Source organism: Natrix helvetica (genome assembly GCF_964273705.1).
Source record: "Natrix helvetica genome assembly, chromosome: 8".
Taxonomy (NCBI): Eukaryota; Metazoa; Chordata; class Lepidosauria; order Squamata; family Natricidae; genus Natrix; species Natrix helvetica.
The window spans coordinates 19,198,268-19,220,988 of record NC_138559.1 but is presented as its reverse complement, the minus strand read 5'-3'; the positions used below and the strand labels follow the sequence as shown (position 1 = coordinate 19,220,988).

Here is a 22,721-nt window from a genome sequence, read left to right as displayed (position 1 = left end):
TTGGCACCCTTTTATTCTCAGCCCGCTGCTGCATTTTGGCACCATTGATTTATGTTATTTGAATGCTACTAAATCAGACCAACTCACAGCAGTTTATAAGTAGATTAAATCAAAAATACAATGAAATTATAAGGTACAGGAATCAAGTAAAGCAATACTTACACTCTAACTGTGGGTGCCCACTTCAGTGTGCATGGCAATAATAATTAAAGCTTGAAAGTCCTACAAATAAAAAGTTATGTTTTGTCGGGCTTTTAGGATAACAGAATAGCAGAGTTGGGAGGGACCTTGGAGGTCTTCTAGTCCAACCCCCTGCTCATGTAGGAAACTATACCGTTTCAGACAAATGGTTGTTCAGTCTCTTCTTAAAAACTCCCAGTGTTGGAGCATTCACAACTTCAAGAGGCAAGTTGTTCCACTGGTTAATTGTTCTCACTATCAGGTAATTTCGCCTTAATTCTAGGTTGCTTCTCTCTTTGATTAGTTTCCACCCATTGCTTCTTGTCCTACCCTCAGGTGTTTTGGAGAATAGCTTGACTCCCTCTTTTTTGTGGCAACCCCTGAGATATTGGAAGACTGCTATCATGTCTCCCCTGGGCCTTCTTTTCATTAAACTAGACATACTCAGTTCCTGCAACCGTTCTTCATATGTTTTAGCCTCCAGTCCCTTAATTCTCTTTGTTGCTCTTCTCTGCACTATTTCTAGAGTCTCCACATCTTTCAGAATGATGTCAAGGTGGATAGGCCTCTGAGGGAGTTTGCTTCACAAGGTGGGGGACTTTAGACACAAAAGAAATTATCCCAAAGCTTTAAGCATTTGTACATGGGGAACTCTTTAACATTTCACTTGGGATGAGGGTAAAGCCTGTTTCCTATGGAAGAAATAGTCCTGAAGATACTTGACAGCCAAACTAGAGAGAGATTTTGCAGATTCAACCAAGCAATATAAAATGTATCAGGAGACCTACAAGGAAGGCAAAGCAAGGCCTGTGATGCTTGGTTATTTGGCTGTTCTGGTCCTCTTCTGCCAGAATACAAGCTGGTCTAACCCAAAGGTGCTTTTTCAGGAGGCAAGACGTTTGCAGACGTTTCACTTCTCATCCAAGAAGCTTCTTCAGCTCTGACAGGATAGTTGGGAATGGAAGGATTTATATTCTTTGCAGACAGCTACGTGGAAGGAGTATGAATCATTCCATTCCTGGCTATCCTGTCAAGAGCTGAAGAAGCTACTTGAATGAGAAGCAAAATGCCTTCAAAAGAAAAAAAACAAGAAAGTCCAGTTTGCCTCCTGAAAAAGCACCTTTGGGACAACCATGTCCTGGATGACTGAGAATTTCTACACACCTCAAGCTGGTCTATTTTGCACTGACTTTCTAGGTAGTCTTCAAAAACAGGCCATGTAAAGAATGTTGCAGTAGTCTAGCGGTGACATCTCCACAGCCTCCCTTTCCAAGTGCAGCTGCATCTGGGCAGATGTGACATGGTCCATAGCCTCTGTCTGTAAATTCAGCATGAATAGTGAATCCAGGAGCATTCTGGACCTGACAAAATGAATGGTTGTCAGGTTTAGAGTTGAATCACAAGGCCATTTAATTCTTCAGGTTTTCGTTCAGAAAAATCTTGTTACTGCTATGATCAGTCCATGAGGCACGAAGAAAAGTAGAAGAATGCGTCCTGAGACCATTTGTTCCCTGTTGTGTCATCATCGTTTCCAAATGATATTTTCCAAGCCCTGCTCCCTGTCTTTTGAGAAATTAAGAACTAAGTGTTTTCCAGGCTCATTCATTTAAATTTCATGTTTTGATTTGAAATAATGAATACCAAGAATTATAAATAATATTCTGTCTCTATTCGAAACGTGATCAAAGCTAAAGTTTAATAACATCAATTGAGGAACAGGCTCCGTAGAACTGTAATATAGCAGATAACTTCGATTGCAGTATGTATAGTACTTCAACTATAAAACCCACTTTATTAAATTATAATTAGAAATATACCTGGGAATAGAGCTACAAATTTTTTTTTAATGAAAAGGTAGTTTCTGCCAGGTCAGAAGGTATGTAATGAAAAAGAGGATTTTGGAAATGAAAAAAACTGACACTGAAGCAGGAAGAAAAGAAAACCTTTGCATTTTAGACACAAAGAAAAATAAAATAAACACAGTGTTATGTATTGTATGCACACCTGTAGATACACCCACTTAATTCATCATACATTATTGGCGCATGTAACATTGAAGGCGAGTTCTGACAGGAGAGGTAAAAGAGATGCTGTTCAGGGGTGGGCTTCAAAAATTTTAGCAAGGGGTTCTCTGCCCGGTTGCTGGGTGGGCGTGGCCATGGTAGGCGTGGCCTAGTCAGCCTCCTGCACCACAGCGGGAAGGTGAAAGCCGCCTTCCCAGGCTCTGGAGACCCCCTGGAAACCAGAAATGGGGCGGTTTCCCGCCCTCCTGAACTTCCAGTAGGTCTGTTTTTCATTCTCCCTGAGCCTCCGTGCGTGCCCTGCACTTACCTGCATCCAAAACACGCCGCGTGGGGACTCCTGGGAGGGGTGGGGTGGGTGGGGCCAGCCAGAAGTGGGAATTGGGGGGGTGTCTCTGAACTGCACAGAAACTTAGCTAGAGATTCTCCCGAACCCCTGCAAACCCCCAGCAGCCCACCCTGATTTCTGTTCCACATTTTTGAGACACAGAGACAAAAGTTTGCTTAAGCCAGGGGTGTCCAAACTTGGGAACTTTAAGACTTGTGGACTTCAACTCCCAGAATTCCCCAGCTGGGGAATTCTGGGAGTTGAAGTCCACAAGTCTTAAAGTTCCCAAGTTTGGACACCCCTGGCTTAAGCCTTCCAGAACAATCTGAAAGCTACATAGATTTAATAAGCAATTTCTTTCCCTCCTTCCCCCCACCACAATACTTTGTGATAACAGCATTCGGAGATGAAAATAAATGACTAGTCAACAACTCCACCAACTTCACCAAGCTCTCTCTCTCTCTCTCTCTAAATCTTTTGTTTTTTTCCACCTTATCATCTACAAATTGGATTACAACTTTTGGGGAAGATATTTTTTTTCATCAAAATCATCCCTAACGTGCCCTCAGCCTTCCTGGATACATTTAAATAGAAGGTCAACTTTTACTGACCCTTCTCAGAATGGAAATGTTACCATCTTAAAAACAGATGTGTGTTAAGAAGCGTCAGCAGTGTCAACTCACCTTTTCAATATATTTCTGCCTACATTTGTTCATAGAATATGGGTAATTCTGTGTTGCATTATTTATAGCTACTTTCTTGCTTACCAGTGAGTTTCTTGTGACTGAGGTTAATGATGAAGCGAAGGAGAAGACTTTTATCCAAAACAAAAAGTATAACTGGAGAATACTTTTTTTCTTTCTTTCCTGTTTTTGTCATGGTTTTTATGAGGAAAGAGAGATTTCTTTCTCTTTTGAGAATGAGGCAACGCTTAGGAAAGGCAAATGGCCCAAAGCTTTTAATCCAGAAGATATTTTGGGGGTAAAATTGCCCCCAGAAGCTCTTCGATATTTGCATTTTAGGAATTATTAAGTCCACAATTAAGCACCAAAGAATTGATGTCTTTGAACTATGGTGCTGGAGAAGACTCCTGCAAGTCCCTTGGATTGCAAGGCGATCAAACTGCTCAGTCCTAGAGATCAACCCTGACTGCTCTTTAGAAGGCCAGATCCTGAAGATGAAACTCAAAAACTTTGGCCACCTAATGAGAAGGAAGGACTCCCTGGAGAAGAGCCTCATGCTGGGAAAGACGGAGGGCAAAAGAAGAAGAAGGGGACAACAGAGAAGGAGGTGGCTGGATGGAGTCCCCGAAGCAGTCAGCATGAGCTTAAATGGACGCCAAAGGATGGTAGAGGACAGGAAGGCCTGGAAGTATGCCATCCATGGGGTCACAATGGGTTGGATACAACTTCATGATTAACAACAACAACAAAGTCCACAAGCTTTTTTAGGACAAGATTAATTCCAGAATTTAACTGAGGTTAGGTGAGATTACTCTTGAAATAAACCCACAGGGAACTTTTGGTAACACACATGCAATTTAAACTTTATTGGTTTTCATAACTTCCCCAGGCCACCACCAGTTCCTCCAAAGGAAAGACTGATCAAATCATGGGAGGGGAATCAGCAAACAGTGGCAAAATGTTAATGAACCCAAGCCTGTGGTGACCATGAACAGTCTTGCTAGCATCTCCTGACGGGATGCCCTAAACTATTATAGGCTTTCCAGCTAATATTGTGTGTGTGTGTGTGTGTGTGTGTGTGTGTAACACAGCCCAGGTTCGAATCCCAGTAAGGGTATGGCTAGCTGATGAGAGCTAAATAGCTTGAAATAGATCTATACTAGTCTCCCTTTATTTATCAGCACAAATACCACATATATATATATATATATATATATATATATATATATATATATATATATGTGTGTGTGTGTGTGTGTGTGTGTGTGTGTGTGTGTGTGTGTGTGTGTGTGTGTGTATGTATATGTGTATATATATATATATATATATATATATATATATATATATATATATATATATATACATACACACACACACACACACACACACACACACACACACACACACACACACACACACACACACACACACACATACATACATATATATATATATATATATATATATATATATATATATATATATATTGTGTGTGCATTTCACTTTAATTCTTCAGCTTGGATAAAAATGGATTTATACAATTGTTTAAGGCTTCAGTATCTTGGTAGAAGCTGCCTTGCCCCTTGGATTATGGTTTCAAATGGGCTGCCTAAGGTTTGTTTTGCTTCTCAGAGCAGCTAGTCCCTTTTCCATTATTGGTTTTGGTTGTTTTAATAAACATCCGGTCAGACACACAGAGCTGACTGCTGGAGGTTAGCACCAACTGCGATATTTCTCTCCCTGCCCCACTTTCCTCTCCTCTCCCTTTTAATTACTGATAAGCCGAACGTCCCCTTTTGGCAGACTCATCCATTCCGAGGGGAGAAGTAGTTCGTAAGTTTATTTCCATTTCCTTTTTAATTTTCCAAAGCTTAGAGGCCATTCCTGCCAGAGCCGATGCTGAACTGCACGGGAATCCCATGGCTCCCTTTAAAAACAAACAATTAAAATACTAGTATCAGCCATAGCAATCCAGAAAAAAGCCAAAAGGGGGGAAAAAAACCTGTTTTTGTGTGTGTGTTTGTGTGTTTGTGTGTGTGTGTAAAATGGGAATACCCCAGTGGCCCCATTTAAAGCCTTTTTTTTCTCATCATATGGAACAATCATAAGATCTAATTTCCCCCCAACACACACACACACACACACACACACACACACACACACGGAGGAAGGGGTGGCAGAAAGAGTGGTTGAAACCATCCTGTTGCACTGGGATTTCTAAAACACGGAAAGCGTTATGGCTGTTTGAGGGGAGAAGCCATTGGAAGGATAGACAGAAATTAATTTAGACCCCGAAGCTGGAGGAGGCTTGCTATTGTTCACTGATTTAATATTACTTTCAAAAAGTTTAGCAATTACTGATAATTGCAGCAAAACACACCAACTTCGTAGCAGCTCAGGCAGATTTCTTCATTTGATTTGTTGGTATTCTGGATATAGAAAAATGTGAGGGAGGCTGCACCTTCTATTACAAGTTAGGGACAGTGTCTGAATTAATGTAAGCAAAACACCCCTCTCTTTCCTCCTCCTCCTCCTCCTCCTCCTCCTCCTCCTCCTCCTCCTCCTCCTCCTCCTCCTCCTCCTCCTCCTCCTCCTCCTTTTTATGATTCCTCACATTCTATAGGGGCACCTATAGTCTTGGCTTTTTTTTGCACTCCGTAAAATCCTAGTTGAACCTTGCTAAAATATTTGGCTAAGTTTACCATGTAAATCCATCAAAATCCTCCACAGTTGTAGTTTATAGTGCGTGCAACTTAAGCATTCATTAGGTCGCTATCGATAATCTCGTAGGCCTGAGCATAGTCCTCTCCTGGAACGTTCAATTGACTACCTGGACTTCCTTCTAATATTGGAGCATTGGAGAGAGTAGATTAGGTTTGGTGATGTTCAAGAGCGAATGGGACAACAAGCCATCATTGCCAGCAGTAATCCTACATTTGTTTTTTATTAGGTAGACTAGTGATGGCTAACCTTTTTGTCACCATGTGCCGAAAGTGCGCACATGTGTACCTATAATGCAATGCACATGTGACCCCCTCCCACATGCACCCCCATGCACATGACCCCCTGCGCTCCCCCTGCACATGCACGCACCCCCCCCACATATGCCCATCGCGCATTCACATGCAACCCCCACGAATGCATGCACCACCACCCCGCATGCCCGCATCCCACTCATACACGCACAATCCCTTCACATGTGCACCCTCTATGGGATTCAGGCAGCCTGTGGAACCATGCCTCCTGCAGTCCGTGAAATTTTCCTTTCCACACTTGTGTTCTCTAACTCTTTTCCTGATAGGATGCAGCTAACTTGAGATGTAGCTTTTGTCTGTGCCTCCTCTTCTTATGATGAGCAAAGTTAGCAAAGAAAGTCTTATCCCTTTCTCTCCCCCCTCCCCACCCCTTTATTTCTTTTGGATGGTTTGATCAGCGTCTTTTGAAATCGGTTGTTTTCTGTGCTCAAATTTTGCTTTGAGTATATAGATATCTCAGTAGTGGGATTCAAATAGTTTAACAATCGGTTCTCTGCCCTAATGATCAGTTGGGTGGGCATGTGACTGGGTGGGCATGGCCAACTTGATTGGTCTCACCCTTAGGAAATTTCTCCTTAGTCCAACTCACAATAAAATAGCACAGTAAAATAGCACTGTTCCAACGAATAGAACAGAACATAACAGAACAGCAGAGTTGGAAGGGATTTTGAGGGTCTTCTAGTCCAACCCTCCTGCTCAGGCAGGAAACCCTATAGCATTCCAGACAAAGGGTTGTCCAATCTCTTCTTAAAAACCTCCAGTGTTTGAGCATTTACAACTTCTGGAGACAAGTTGTTCCACTGATTAATTGTTCTGTCAGGAAATTTGAGGGGCTCCTACAAAAATGAGGGGGTCCATCTCCTCCCCAGGAGTAACATCTTTGACCATTGTTCACATTACCTTTTGCTTAAAAGAATTAAGAGCGATCTTGATAATCACACCGTTCCCCTTCCTCTTTCTTGGATCTGTGCCCAGGCAAGCATTCTGAACAAGGTGTGTGTGTGTGTCTGTGTGTTACTGTTGTTGTTGCTGATGAGGATAATGATGACGATGTATCTCTTTATGTCCATAAAGAGATGCTTGATTGATAGTCTTCGAAGAAAAAATTTTTTTTATTGTATTGGTGGAATTGATAGCATAATAACCGCACAAGGGCTGCACAAATTACAAAAGGCTCGCCTGATAAAATATTGAAAGGATTCGTATCTAGAAGTGAGCAGATACCAGTTTTACTCTCTATTTTGGGACTTGTTTTAAACATTCTGCTTTTTCATATATGAGAATCGGTGCCAAGGCTGCCTTCTTTTCCGAGGCTCTTCAATCTGCTGTTTTTTACAGACTTGTGGGAGGGAGACGATGATCTACCAACAGATGTCTCAATTGTTTGCAACAGATCAAGAAGAGTTTTCGACTTCTGGAAGCAAAAGCAGAAAGCTTCACCTTTCTTTGCAATTAGCCTGAGATGGAAAGTCACTAAGAGCAGGGAGTTAATTAGGAGGGAAAATCAAAGCAAAGTTCACAGCCGAAGACCCAGGATGTGATTTGTGGGTTTTTTTTCTTCTGAGAAGTTCATCAGAAGTCTGTGATTATGATTTTTTGACTCCTTCCAGTTTACAGTTGGAAACTGCAACTAGAGCAGCAGTGAGAATTGATGCCTTGAGTGTGTCATGTTGAGATGTTGCTCTGTTGGACAATTTCCTAACATTTCTTCCAGAGTTAGTCAATCTACAGACTTCATGCTGTCTAACAATTGCAGTACAGCTGTCCCAGACCTTTCTCTGCTTTGAAAATTGACTCTATAGTCTCACAGCTAAACTAAGCCTGAAACCAAGAATTTCCTCTTCCAAATTCTGAATCCCCTTTATACGTAACATATGTCCTTGACTTATGACCACAATTGAGCCCTAAAATTAATGTTGTTAAGTGAGAAAGTTGTTAAGTGAGCTTTGCCCCATCTGACGACTTTTCTTGGCATAGTTGTGAGGTGCATCACTTAACAGTTGTTATGTTAGTAACATAGTTGTTAAGTGAACCTGGATTCCCCATTGACTTTGCTTGTTGCAAAAAAGCAATCAAATGACTCTGGGATTCTGCCACTGTCATAAATATGAATCACTTGCCAAGCATCTAAATTTTTTATCACGTCACCATGGGGATGCTGCAAAGGTTGTAAGTGTGAAAAACAGTCGTAAGTCAATTTTTCAATGCTGTTGTAACTTTGAATAGTCCCTAAATGAACAATTGTCAGTCAAGGACTACCAGCCTCTGGACCAGCTTAAAACAATGGTTTTTTAACAATACAGTATAATACAATAGCAGAGTTGGAAGGGACTTTGGAGGTCTTCTAGTCCAACCCCCTGCCTAGGCAGGAAACCCTATACCATTTCAGACAAATGGCTATCCAACATCTTCTTAAAGACTTCCAGTGTTGGGGCATTCACAACTTCTGGAGGCAACTTCTGTTCCACTGATTAATTGTTCTGACTGTCAGGAAATTTCTCCTCAGTTCTAAGTTGCTTCTCTCCTTGATTAGTTTCCACCCATTGCTTCTTGGTCTACACTCAGGTGCTTTGGAAAATAGTTTGACTCCCTCTTCTTTGTGGCAACCCCTGAGATATTGGAAGACTGCTATCATGTCTCCCCTAGTCCTTCTTTTCATTAAACTAGACATACCCAGTTCCTGCAACCGTTCTTCATATATTTTAGCCTCCAGTCCCCTAATCATCTTTGTTGCTCTTCTTTGCATTCTTTCTAGAGTCCCCACATCTTTTCTACATTGTGGCGACCAAAACTGAATGCAGTATTCTAAGTGTGGCCTTACCAAGGTATTATAAAGTGGTATTAACACTTCACGTGATCTTGATTCTATCCCTCTGTTTATGCAGCCTAGAACTGAGTTGGCTTTTTTGGCAGCTGCTGCACACTGCTGGCTCATATTTAAATGGTTGTCCACTAGGACTCCAAGATCCCTCTCACAGTTACTACTATTGAGCAAGGTACCACCTATACTTTCCCTGTGCATTTCGTTTTTCTTGCCTAAATGTAGAACCTTACTCTTTTCACCATTGAATTTCATTTTATTAGATAGTGCCCAATGTTCAGGTTTGTCAAGATCCTTCTGTATCTTAAGTGTTGGCTATTCCTGCCAGCTTGGTATCATCTGCAAATTTGATGAGTTCCCCATTTATTCCCTCATTTTCCCTTGTTTTTTTTTTCTTTTTTGCATTTGAATGGTATTCTCCAATATATATGCTAAACAAAGCTCCACATTGGTGACAGGAAGGGCATCCGGGTATTAAACACTCAGCTAGCTCCATTCAATTGCCCAGACTCCACCCCACAAGGGATTAGGGGGTCGTTAGATGATGATGATGATTGTATTCTCCAAGTTGACCCCTTTTAAATGATGGTGCAGCCCAAACTCACAATATAGTTTTGTCACTTAACAGGACTAATGCAAGTTATAGTCTTAAGATCTCTGCACGACAGTAAGTTGGAGAGGTTTCTGGTAGAGAAATTCAGCGTTCAAATCTTGTTGAAATAGCAATGCTGAAAAGAAATCTGATCTTGTCAGCACCTTTCAATTTGTGCTAAGCTTCTCAATTGCTGGGATTCTACACAATATTTTAATGATTTGTCCTTCTGAGGAAAGAGAAATGCTGATTTGAAAGGAATTTAAATAAGGATGCTTTGAAGGACCTCTCCCACAAAGTATAAATAACTCTTTTTCTTCCATTTAGTACAGTCTAATTGCATATTTGGTACAGCACCTTCTGAGCAGGTACGGCAACTAGCTTGCGTTTTTGCATTCCCCCAATGCTTCATCAGCTTAATAATGCAAGATGGTAGGCAGTTTAATTACTGAAAACTGTAGCATAATTAATGACATAGTAACACTGAATAAATTACAGTGCTCGGTAATAATGTATAGCTCATGAAAGCAATACAGGAGGAGGGGAAGAAGCCAGGAGGGGGGAAAATAATAAGATGACAGCTTTGGTCAGGATTAGTACAACACTGGGGACTAGGCTAGGTTAATCTTATCATTTTATTGGTTCGACTAATGGAGAGAAAGTCGAGGCAGCTGTTCAACAAACAAAGTAAATGTCCCATCATATTCTTTGTCTGGGGTTATTTATGTTATTTACTAGGGCATTCAATTTTTGGATCAGTCAAGGGGGGGGGGGAAGGAGGAAGTGTATTTTGCACATACACAAAAGTCCTTCATTCAAATCATTGAGTTGGTTCAGTCGCAAGTGATTTAATTCATCCATTCAATCCAAGTTTCCAATTCAATATGGAAAGTCGGTTCAGAGATTCATCTGGAACTTTGAACCTGATTGTAATAGATTAGATTAGACCGGATTAGATTAGATTAGATTAATATAGACTATTAAAGGTCATCCTTGATTTACGTCCATTCGTATAGGGACTGTTTGAAGTTACAATGGCAATAAAAATGTGACTTATGATTGTTTTCACCCTTATGGCCGCTGCAACATCCCCAGTCAAGAGATCAAAATTTGAATGCTTGGCAACTGGCTCATATTTACGACGGTTGCAGTGTCCCGGGGTCATGTGATCCCCTTTTGCGACCTTCTGATGAACAAAGTCAATGGGGGAGCTAGATTTACTTAACAACTATGTTACTAATGACTGTTTTCATTAACCCTTCGGAACCTGACAACTAACTTAACTTCTGTGATTCACTTTAACAACTGTGGCAAGAAAGGTTGTAAAATGTGCAAAACTTGCATAGGAATTATCTCACTTAGCAACAGAAATTTTGGGCTCAGTTGTGGTCATAAGTCAAGGACTCCCAGTAGTTCTAGAGGCCAGGAGTTCTAGTCCTGTCACTGGGTGACTTTGAGCCAATCAGAAGGAGACCATGAGTTCTAATCCCACTTTAGCTCAGGACTTTATGATTGCTGGACCAAGTTCCTATTTTACGTGATGGATCTGTATTGACGTTTGCGTTTGCCTCCTTCAGTAATCTGGTGCTATAATTAGAGGCCAGAATCTATTTGTCAATCCCATGGCTAAACACTCACATGCCTAGCAACAACTCCCTAAGGTCTCTATTAGCATTTTCAGTCTTGCTACCTGAAATGCTTTAATGGGAAATCCCTGAGTAAAGGACATAAGGTCTATAAAACATACCCGGCTGTAAACTGTGCCTCCTGAGACTTTCTTGAGCATGTCGCCAAAGCAAAATACCAGGACCACACTGTTTTGGGCTCAAACAGACCACATACGAAAGGGAAAAGTTCTTATCGGAGGTTACAATCCACGGAACATATCCAAGAGAATATGAGGTAATCCCCAGCAATAGACCAAGATCAAGAGCTTAGCTCCTTCTTCGGGGCTCTTTCTTACAGTTATTGTTTTCTACAAATCACCAACATTCTGTGGTATTGCAGTTTTAAAAGAGACAGCAGAGATGGGGCAAAAACTAGGCGCAAACATCATTTTAGATAAAATGAGAAAAGGTGACGGGCGCTTCGGTGACATGAAGTTTTTCATGGCTCAATTTCCATTGACTGGAAAGTCTATTACAAGCATTAAAAAGTATTACTCTTATTACTCTCTCCAAGTCTCAGGCTCCAATATTATTTCGGTCTCCTGGTTGCCTCTAAAAATAGTGTTTCCTTTATTGTTGCACTGCTGGTGTCTCTTTTGCTTCTTTTGACCCTTGCTTTAGGGACAGGAGAATGCCTCGTGTAATGGAATAGAATAGAATATTATTTATTGGCCAAGCATGATGGAACACACAAGGAATTTGTATCTTGTGCATAAGCTCTCAGTATACTTAGAAGTAACAAGGTGATAAATCATAAGAGACAGTCATAAATCATACTATACAACCAACAAGTGATAGTCATAAGATACCAATGGAAGTACGTAATAGGAAGAGTGATAACAGCAATACAGTCTTACTATATGATTAGATATCCTTAGGCATAAGACAATGCTGGGAGAATTTTGTGTTTAGCAGAGTGATGGCATGGGATAAATTTACTTTGTGTCTTGTTGTTTTGGCATGCAATGCCCTATAGCAGAGGTGTCAAACTGGCGGCCCATAGGCCGAATGCATCACGCACAGGCCACACCCACCCCAGCTCTGCCAATGGGAAAGATCACAGGATGGCAACGTTGACGCGGTGAGTTTGACACCTGGGCCCTATAGCGTCATCCTGAGGGGAGAAATTGAAACAGTTTACATCCAGGATGTGAGGGGACTGTAGGTATTTTCTCAGCCCTCTTTCTGGTTTCTGCAGTATTCAGCTAGTCATCGGCTTAAAGATAAAGGTTCCCCTCACACATATGTGCTAGTCATTCCTGACTCTAGGGGGTCAGTGCTCATCTCTGTTTCAAAGCAGAAGAGCCAGCACTGTCCGAAGACATCTCCGTGGTCATGTGGCTGGCATGACTAAACACCGAAGGCGCGTGGAACACTGTTACCCTCCCACCAAAGATGGTTCCTATTTTTCTACTTGCATTTATACATGCTTTTGAACTGCTAGGTTGGCTGAAGCTGGGCCAAGTAATGGGAGCTCACTCTGTTATGTGGTGCTAGGGATTCGAACCGCTGAACTGCTGACCTTTCTGATCGACAAGCTCAGCGTCTTAGCCACTGGGTAACTGAGTCCCTAGTCCTCGGCTTACAACAGTTCATTTAGTGACTTCAAAATTACAATGGCACTGAAAAAAGTGATTTATGACCATTTTTTCACACTTGATTATGGTCACATAATCAAAATTTAGATGCTTAGCGATTGGTTCATATTTATGACGGTTGCAGTGTCCTGGGCCCATACAATCGATCAGCTTTTGTAACTTTTTGACAAGCAAAGTCAAAGGGGAAGCCAGATTCACTTAACAACTATGTTACTAACATAACAACAGCAATGTTTCACTTAACAACTGCAACAAGAAAAGTCTTAAAATGGGTCAAAGCTCACTTAACAAATGTCTTGCTTATCAAAATAAATTTTGACCTTAATTGTGGCTGTAAGTCAATTTTTTTTCTGCAGTCCTAACTATCTGTTGAAGTTTGTACTTGTCCTGTCATGTCATCATTTCATTGCTGTCCTCATTGGAATGCAGACACGAAGTAGTAATTAGGCTAAAGGAACACCAGGTCATGAACAGACTCTGTAAGCAAACATATAAAAATGAATAAGTTGGTGGATTTTAAAATACAACACCTTGCAGAATAAAAATACTACAACTCTAAGCTTTGGAAAAATGACATTGTTGAGCTGTACTTTTTAAAAGCGTGCCTCCTTAAAGATGAGCCAAGGAGGCATTAGTTAACTTTGGGATATTCTTATAGTGTAGTATTTGATGTTCGGAATTTATAACTAGCCCAAATGTTGGTCTTTCCTCTTGAGCGAACCAGTAGAAGATTTGATTGGCTCTCCAAGGAGTCCATTAGTCAGGTGTCCTCGCTGTTTATGGAAAAAAAAATACATGATTTTGTATAACATATTGTAAGTGAATGTTAGAGGTTAAGATAAGATTTTGAAAAAAGGATGATATTAGATATGCCCAAGAATAGTGTTATAACTAGTGGAAGGATGTAGTAAATATTGATTAATTGAAAAAGGAAAGAAAATGTGCTGATATCAATACATATAATGACACTAGACTATGACTATTAGAAGCATGTAGTAAACATTGATTAATTGAAAAATGAAGGAATATGTGTTGATATCGATATATAATAACACTAGACAATTTTTTTTCGATTAATGCAGTAATGTTTATCTGTACTAATATTGGTTTTGAACCAAAATGAACGATGCTCACGCTACAATACAATAGCAGAGTTGGAAGGGACCTTGGAGGTCTTCTAGTCCAACCCCCTGCCTAGGCAGGAAACCTTATACTGTTTCAGACAAATGGCTATCCAACATCTTCTTAAAGACTTCCAGTGTTGGTGCATTCACAACTTCTGGAGGCAACTTCTGTTCCACTGATTAATTGTTCTATGGGACAGCTTGCCTCCAGAAGTCCGTGCAATGACATTGATGATATTTGTGTAAGTTAAAAAATAAAATAAAAAACTTTACACACAAAACCAAAAAAGAAAAAAAAATCAAACTGAAGCCAAACTGTAACAGAGTTGATTACCCTGGGACACAGTTCACACATCATGCTAGACCATCAAATAGTTCTTTTGTTTTGAGATTGGGATGGTATGTGTACAGAGTGAGTTCTTGTTTATTCAGCAAACCACTTTGAATATAACCTAGTGTGATGTAGGAACTCTGCCAAAATGAAGGAGGAAAACAACTGGGGATTTAGATCATGAAGTAAACAAACAAACCCACTAACCCTGTTGGTCTGAGAAAGAAGAACCAGCCAAGCACAACGATAACCAAAAAACAGAATGGAAAGGATACCACTTAGAAAAAAAATGGCTTTGGGACAAGTCAGATTCAAAGTCTGGGTCCTCTTCGTGATTTGATCATGGGAAAGTCTCTCACAGCATTTCTTAGCCCCATTTATTCCCCCCTCTAAAAAAGGGGGGAGGAATGGAATCATCCCAACTCAAGGGCCAAATAAGCAATTCAGCCTGTTCGGGCTGGTTCTGGCAAACCGGCTGTTAAATTGCTGGCTGGCCCCGCCACTTTCCAGGCCCGCTCCTTCCAGGCCCGCGCCCCCCGTGGCCCATTTTTGCTCCCATGACGCTGCAGAGAGGTCTACTAGGCCCAAAACGGGGCACAGAGAGGAAGCGCCCACCCCTGGTGGCCAGTTTTTGCTCCCAGGGGGGTGCAGAAGGCAGAGTGGTGCCTGTCACACACCATGGCCATGCCCACCATGGCCACACCCACCCACCCAGCCATTAGGGCAGAGAACTGATTGTTAAATTATTTGAATCCCACCACTGTGAAGAAGCATATTTCTTTGCAAATTAAGAAGTCGTACATGAACTTGCCTTTTATACTGGCAGTTCTGAGTGGCTCTTACCAGCTTTGAAAATCTGCTGTGTCTCCTAGAAAACTCATTAGATCCATAATTATTATATTCAGTATTGTTTCACTGGTAGCTGGTAGTTCAGCCTTGCCCACTAGAAGGAGTTTTCTGATCGAAAATCTACCATGTGATCTTGCCAGCTGTTTTTTTTTCCCCTTCTCTCATTCATATTTATATCATTAAAAACCTTCCCCGCCCTCCCATCCTTTCTGGCTTCTGCCCCATCTGCAATCTTAGGCATTAATCAATTGTACAACTTTTCTCTGTAGCCTTCATTATCTCCTATAACAAAGAGAAAAAAAATATGGAAAAGAAAACATAATTAGATGCCACTTTGCTCAAATAATACCTCTGAAAACAACACAGTGACTTATGCAATGGGAAAGCAGAAATGGCACAGTTTGAACTAATCACTGAATTAAGTGTTCTTTTTATTTGCTGGTGTTGCCGATATTTTAAAATCAGGATTTCTCCTCCCCTGGGTATTCTTTGCAGCAGTTCATGACAAAAGCAGAATTCAGGTGGATGGATGATTAGACTCCTTCCCACCCACCCCCACCATCACAATAAAAAATAAAATATTTCTATAATATTAAACCCATCAAGTTGATCAAAGTGCAGTGTCAAAAGTGCTTCTGCTCAACCAGCACCCAAGATGATTGCAAATTGGCATACATTTTATCTCTCTGTCTCTCCAGAAGAAGGCAGTAAATTTGTAATGCTCAGCACAGATAAATGTGAATCAAGAAAACAGCCAGCTGTCCTCAGCTGAATTTCCTGACCATGCCGACAATGGTGCTTAGTTTGCTGGTGAATGATCTGAACTGGGGGAGCAAAAAGAGATTGGAACCCAAAGTACTCTGTCCAGCTCCCTCTTTTACTGATGATTCACTGCTTCTACTGCTTTGTGTTGCCTTGTTGCTTAGCCTAATAACCACGGTAGTCTGCTTGTCTGGACACCAAGGCTCAACATGTCCAAAAGAAGTGATAAATAGAGACTGCAACCACAGCCTGAGTTATAATAGGACAGAGCCTTGGTTCAACTTGTCTCTTCCCTAGCCCAAGACCTCCTTGGAATAATCAATGGAGATATGACATGATTCATAAATATTGGGTTTAGAAAGACATAGCCATTCCATTTGTTCATTCATTCAGATGAAGACCCAAATAGCAGAGTCTTCCCTGCTCTTCCTTCTCTGATGCATTAACTCTATTTGGCTATTCAACAAAGGCCATTATCTATGTAGATGTCCTGACCTTGGCTTCACAAAATCAAGAAGCAGATTCCTTGTTCCAACAAACCCCCATTTTATTAAGCTAATGTGAATTCCTCTCATTCACATTCCAGGAAAGTCCCAACAAGTGTGACAAAATGGTCACAACTCACTTTTTTTGGTGTTGTAACTTTGAATGGCCCCTAAATGAACTGTTCTAAGTCAAGGACTATCCCTTCATATATTCTTCAGGACACTTAAGACCACTGTATTCCCTTATCCCCTTCCATATACAAATATTATTTTTCTAACATAGCAGAATAATAACAAAGCATTGCATGCTTGATCTGGAATCTCTACTGTTAAGGAACAATAGCAGTATAAGTCCCGAAAGCGCTTTTTCAGGAGGCAACTGGGCTTTCTTGTTGTTGTTTTTTTAAGACATTTTGCTTCTCATCCAATTAAGCTTCTTCAGGATAGCGAGGAATGGAAGGATTGATATTCCTTGCAGACTGCTGGTCATTTGAATCCTTTTAGAGGGTCGTTGAGGCCACTTGGAGGTTTGTCTGTGTCCTCAGGGTCACCTGAGTGGTGCAAATGGTTCCTGTAGTCTGCAATTTTCCCCTCTGGGAATCCATTCCTACTCCCCCACCATTCAAAGGGGGTTCATCCCAAATTGTATGGCTAAAAAAGTCTGTAATGATGCTCAGTCACCCAGGTCATGGTTGTCCCAAAGGTGACAAAGCTACCATTGGGATAATCATAACCTGGGTGACTGAGAATATCTACAGACTTATAGCAGTATAAGATAAAGGAGGATAAATGACCATGGTGGTAGCAGTAGAGGAAATTCATGAGTGAGGAGGCAGAAGTGAGCAGATGCACCTTCAAGATGATAAGGAGAAGCAAAGCATTCTGTAGATTGGTAGCACAAATTTCCCTTGATGGAATAAAACTGTGTCTGGAATTAGTTATTATCTCTTTTAAGGTGAGGAGATGAATGCTTATGCAAAGCTTCTCCTGGCAGATGTTTTCCACAAATTGCCCTGCTGTGGCAATGGGAAAATTGAGCTACCGGTCACTGGAATGACTTAGCAAAGACTGGTCTGTCTATCTACTATGGCAAACTGGGCTTCAATCCAGAATAGTGTTGCGTTTCCCATATGTGTGCAGATTTGTTTTGGACATAGTGGCTGGACTGAAAATGTCTAATTAAGAAAGCAAGATTTGCAGGGGTGAGGAAGAGAACAGGGCAAACAACTATGAAATGAATTTATTGCTCACCAAATTAGAAACTATTTAGAGCTTTAAGGATTAAGTACCATTTATTATTGTCCAACAAATGTTGTACTACAATAGAACAGTTGTGGAAATTGAGAGGACTTCTGCATGAATGCTAAACGGCTTCATTAATGTCCAGCACAATTTCACTGAGTGATAAATTAATTTGTCGGAAGCTCTAAGAATTACCAAATGGCATGGCAGGCCCCCCAAAAAAGGACATTGACAACAAAGCAAGGGATTGCTCTGTTTTTAGTATGCAGAATAGCTCATGCAAACATAATGTACTGTCAGAAATACTTGCCAGCTAGATTGCCACACTAATGTGTCAAATGACAAGTCATTTGGCAATTTCAAATACCGTAACTACTACAGCAAGAACTGAAAAGAGGGACTGAGTAAATGTATCTCCCAGATGTATTTAAAAATGGGACTGACCTATTGGTAAAATGTGCAAAATACCCAATTCTCAGTCTGATGTGTACCTCCAGTGTGTGTGTGTGTGTGTGTGTGTGTGTGTGTGTGTGTGTACGTGTGCGTCCAACAATGGGTGGAAACTAATCAAGGAGAAAAGCAATCTGGAATTAAGGAAAAACTTCCTAACAGTGAGGGCAATCAACCAAAGGAATGGCGTTGTCTTCAGAAATTGTGGTTGCCCCATCACTCGAGGCTTTTAAGAACAGCCACTTGTCTGGGATGGCACAGGTAGTCCTTGACTTATGACCACAATTGAGCCCAGCATTTCTGTTGTTAAGTGAGATATTTGTTAAGTGAGTTTTGCCCCATTTTACAACCTTTCTTGTCACAGTTGCTAAGTTTGTAACCTGGCTGTTAAATGAACTTGGATTTCTCCACTGACTTTGCTTGTGAGAAGGTCGCAAAAGGGGATCGCCTGACCTCGGGGACACAGCAACGGTCATAAATACGAACCAGTTGGCAGGCATCTGAATTTTGATCACGTGACCATGGGAACCCTGGAAAGGTCGTAACTCTGAAAAAACATGTTAAATGTGACGTTTTTCACTGCCAATGTAACTTGGAACGGTCACTAAATGAACTGCTGTAAGTCAAGGACTACCTATAAGGGGGCTCTTGTTTGAGCAGGGGTTCAAAGTCCTTTCCAGCTCTATTCTGATTGATCGACAATTCTAGGCCTCACTGTGGATTGGCACATTCATGTGAGAAAGCAAATGAAGGAGAACAATCCTATTTGAGAATAGTTTTCCAGATTAGAAGTTTAAGTAGGCCTCAACACTGCAGAATAATATACACCCACACAAGTAGACAAGAGGAGGGAGGAAGGAAGGAAGGAAGGAAGGAAGGAAGGAAGGAAGGAAGGAAGGAAGGAAGGAAGGAAGGAAGGAAAGGATTATTGTGTCTTGCTAAAATGGAATAGAAGGTCTAATAGGCAAAAGCATCTCCCACTCATCCTTCACCGTAATTCCAACCAGATTCTCCCAGAATAACCAAGGGCTGTTACCCATCTTCATAAGAGTCTTTCATGGGCCATGCATCAAAGTAGGTTGCAGTTACTTGATCAATATAAATGTCTCTTCTGACAAATGCTCCCTTTTCCGTTACATTTGTATGGAGGTGGGATATTTTTCCACGTGCCTTGCCATGCAAGATACATTTTTCTCTCTGAAGTAATGTCAGTGAGTAGGAGCCAGGCCAACCTAATCATCTTGCTTCTTCAGGTTGAGTTGCTCTGAGCTATTTTAGCCTCACACATGCTGGTTTCTCCTTGAATCCCTCAGCCATTTGCAATCTTCCCATTTCTGGTCTCATCAATTCCCTTTAGTACATATTAACTACAGTTCAGCAAGTTTTCGCCTGTCCCACAGGGTTCTTTAAGCATCAGTTTCTTTGTCATCTTATTGATCTAGTCTTCTCTTTATCATTTCCCAATGTCTCTACTGAATCTGAATTAACATCTGAATTCCACTCCAGGGAAAGGATACTGCAAAATCCCCATTTCCTCCCGATCAGCTGGGACTCAGGAGGCAGAGAATAGATGGGGACAGGGCCAGTCAAAAATGATATTTACTGGTTCTCTGAACTACTCAAAATTTCCACTACTGGTTCTCCAGAACTGGCCAGAACCTGCTGAATACCAACTCTGGTCACTTTGGCATGGCACAATGTAATTGTTTTGTTTTGCAAAGTAAAGATTCTTCTAGAATGGTGAGACTTTTAGGCACAGAGTGCCCAAACAGGAAGGCATGCACCAAAAGTTCTGGAAATCCAACAATCAGCTGGCTGGCATGTATGTGCACCTTGGAAACTTGATGACCATGCATACACACATGTTGTGGCCCATCAGCGGCCAGCACAGCTGGCAGCAGATTTGGACAGTGAGGAGGTTGGGGAAGGCTCTGACGAGTGCTCTGCATCAGAGGCAGAGATAGAGCCATGGTCATCTGACAGTTGTCAGCTGAGTTTGGAATCAGACATCAGTGAGGCAGACAAATCCCAGATGAAGGGGACAGCTAAGGAACAAGGGCTGACTCAGGAGTAAAAGCACAGGTGGACGGTGAATGGCCCCTCCCACAGGGAACAAAAGAGGAGCGAAAGGGGAGTGGAGTTTGCAGGAGACAATTAGTTTATTCCTGCATTCTTGCCAAGTATTGCAGCATCTGAAAGATATCGGCTTGGCCACTCTCCAAGTCTGATAAAGGTCGGTAATTGTGAACTATCTTGAAAGACTGCGGGAGAGGAAAGACTTTGCTGGAGAGGAGTTCACTGTAAATTAAATAAAAGGGGTTTATCGGGACAAGGATTCGGCTTCATGCTTCTGGGAAGCCTAGGTCAGAACAGCGCATTGGAAATCCGACAACCAGCTGGCAGAGCTGGGGCAATGGCACATGTGGCCACAGAGAGGTTTCTGTGTGCCACCTATGGCATGCGTGCCATTGGTTGGTCATCACGGTTCTAGAAATTCCATTAGCACAAAATGTGAAAGAACACTTTATTAGGCAGCAGAAAGCTTTAAAAATAAATCAGTAACAATCAGCATGAGTTCCTGTTCTAAGCAATAGTTGCAATAGTTTCAGAATTAACCTTGGCCCTAGTGCTGGCTGGGGAATTCTGGGAGTTGAAATCCACACATCTTAAAGTTGCCAAGGTGGAGAAAAGCTGTTGTATATGATCAGATATTAGCATATAAGCACAATAGCATTTCCAGGTGGACTTTCATTTAGACTTTGATCGGGTTCAGGTAAGCAAGTTTTCAGACCATGCCTAGAGACATGGTATAATTAGCATACAGCTAAGGGCCAAGGTTGACATCCCATTAATTCTGTGACTGTAATTAACTCGCTCTGTACTTCATAATTCGAATCACAGCTGTATAGAACCCAGTCGGGATTTGTAGATGTTTTTCCCACAGTGGTGGACTCTAATGCTTCTTCTCTCCCAAATATTATTGACCAACTGAGAAGCTATTAGTGGTAAGAACGGTACTTAACCTCTCATGCAAGAAAGCAGCTTGCATGTATGTTCATACAAATTGCAAGAAGCATAAAAGGTGGCAGAGAAGGGTAATGGGAAGAAAGATTAACTCCCTGCTAAAATACTGCTAGCCTAGTTTTTTTCATTCCCTTTTTTTAAAAATAAACTTTATTAGAAGTTTGAATGCAGAGTAAAAACTAACAAGAACTAATAAGTTCCTTTTTTGCAGCTTCTATATGAAATTTAAACACAATATTGTTAATTGGATTTTTTTTTAAAAAAAATAGATTATCTGTATTGCAATTTAGAGCTTAAATAAGCAGATTACTGGCAAATTAGTTATGCCTGTCAATTAAGGGTCCTTATTAATCCAGGGTTGAAATAGTGTGAAACCTACTTGCAACGTCATTTCTACAAGTGAAGAATTCTGGGCTATTCATATCAGGAGTCTACAAGTTAAATGTCGCAGAAACAAAATTAGGATTCTTTTGACTTGACTAGTCTATTACCATGGCTGTTTTAATACCACATTATTCCCAGGTGACATCTTTGCTGACCTTCTGGTTCATTTTTAGGCAGAGTATCCATGCTTTTGTTTGTAACTTTTTAATCATGCTGTGACATGATGAAGAAAAACTGAATCCAGGAAGAGGTTATTTGCAGAAACAAAACTGAAGGTCAACTATGGAAAACATCAAGGATACGGAATAGTTTGTCTATTGTCCACCAAGGAGCCCTGGTGTCTTAGAATGTAGAGTATTGCAAGCAAACTCTGCCCGCAGCTTAGAGATCGGGGGCAATAGGCTGAACATTGTAAACTGCCCACAGAGGGCTATAAAGCAACAGTCACCAGCTGGTGGTCTGTGGACCACTGGTGGTACACAAGAAAATTTTGGTGTTCTGCAGAAAAATTATTTGCCATTTTTATATTGCACTAAATTAGGGGTCCTCAAACTATGGCCCCTGGCCCGGGCACGTGCAATGAATGCACGTGTGTTGCTGCAGAGAGTCTCCCCCTTCGGGGTCTTTTTATGTGGGTCAGAGGGGGCCAGAAATTCCGACCTGAGGTCTGCTTCAGTCTCCTGGTGCGGGGCTTTGGGCAAAGGCTGGAGGGAAGCGCCGCTGGTGGCAAAGAGATGGAGGGCCTTGTTCCAGTGGGAATGCATCATGGCTTGGAACTGGCTGACCATCTCAGCCCGCTGAGCCATCCAGGTACCTGGCCTTGCACTCCCACAGATCTTCCCTCTGCTTGGAAAGCCTATACTCGTAGTCCTCAGTGAGGTGCTTCTGCTGAGCCTCCTTTTCGATCAGATCCAATTTGAACTGAGCCACCTGTTTTGCCAACTCTTTCTCATGCTAGCTGCTTAACTCCAGCAACTGCTTCTTGTTGGAGCCCTAAGAAGCCCGGGCGGGCTGGGAGGGAAGGGGTGATGAAGCAAGAAAAAAAGAAGCAAGAAGCATAGTTTCGATCCTGGCAAAACCCGACTGTGAATTCCTTTCATTCACAGTCAGCAAGGTTTAGCAAACAGTCTTTCAGAGGAATGTTT

The 22,721-nt window shown here is 41.5% G+C and overlaps 1 protein-coding gene across 4 annotated transcripts in view; it reads left to right on the top strand.

Annotated features, from left to right (window-relative positions):
- KIRREL3 (kirre like nephrin family adhesion molecule 3) overlaps positions 1-22,721 on the top strand; it is a 694,474-nt gene that overhangs the window by 211,781 nt on the left and 459,972 nt on the right. Inside the window, exon 1 of one of the 4 annotated variants that reach the window (XM_081961294.1) lies at positions 4,979-5,045. The exons of the other annotated variants lie outside the window; for them this stretch is intronic. The gene's annotated coding sequence lies outside the window, so the exon portion shown is untranslated. Of the gene's footprint in view, positions 1-4,978; positions 5,046-22,721 lie in introns of those variants that run through there. 4 annotated transcript variants of the gene reach the window in all.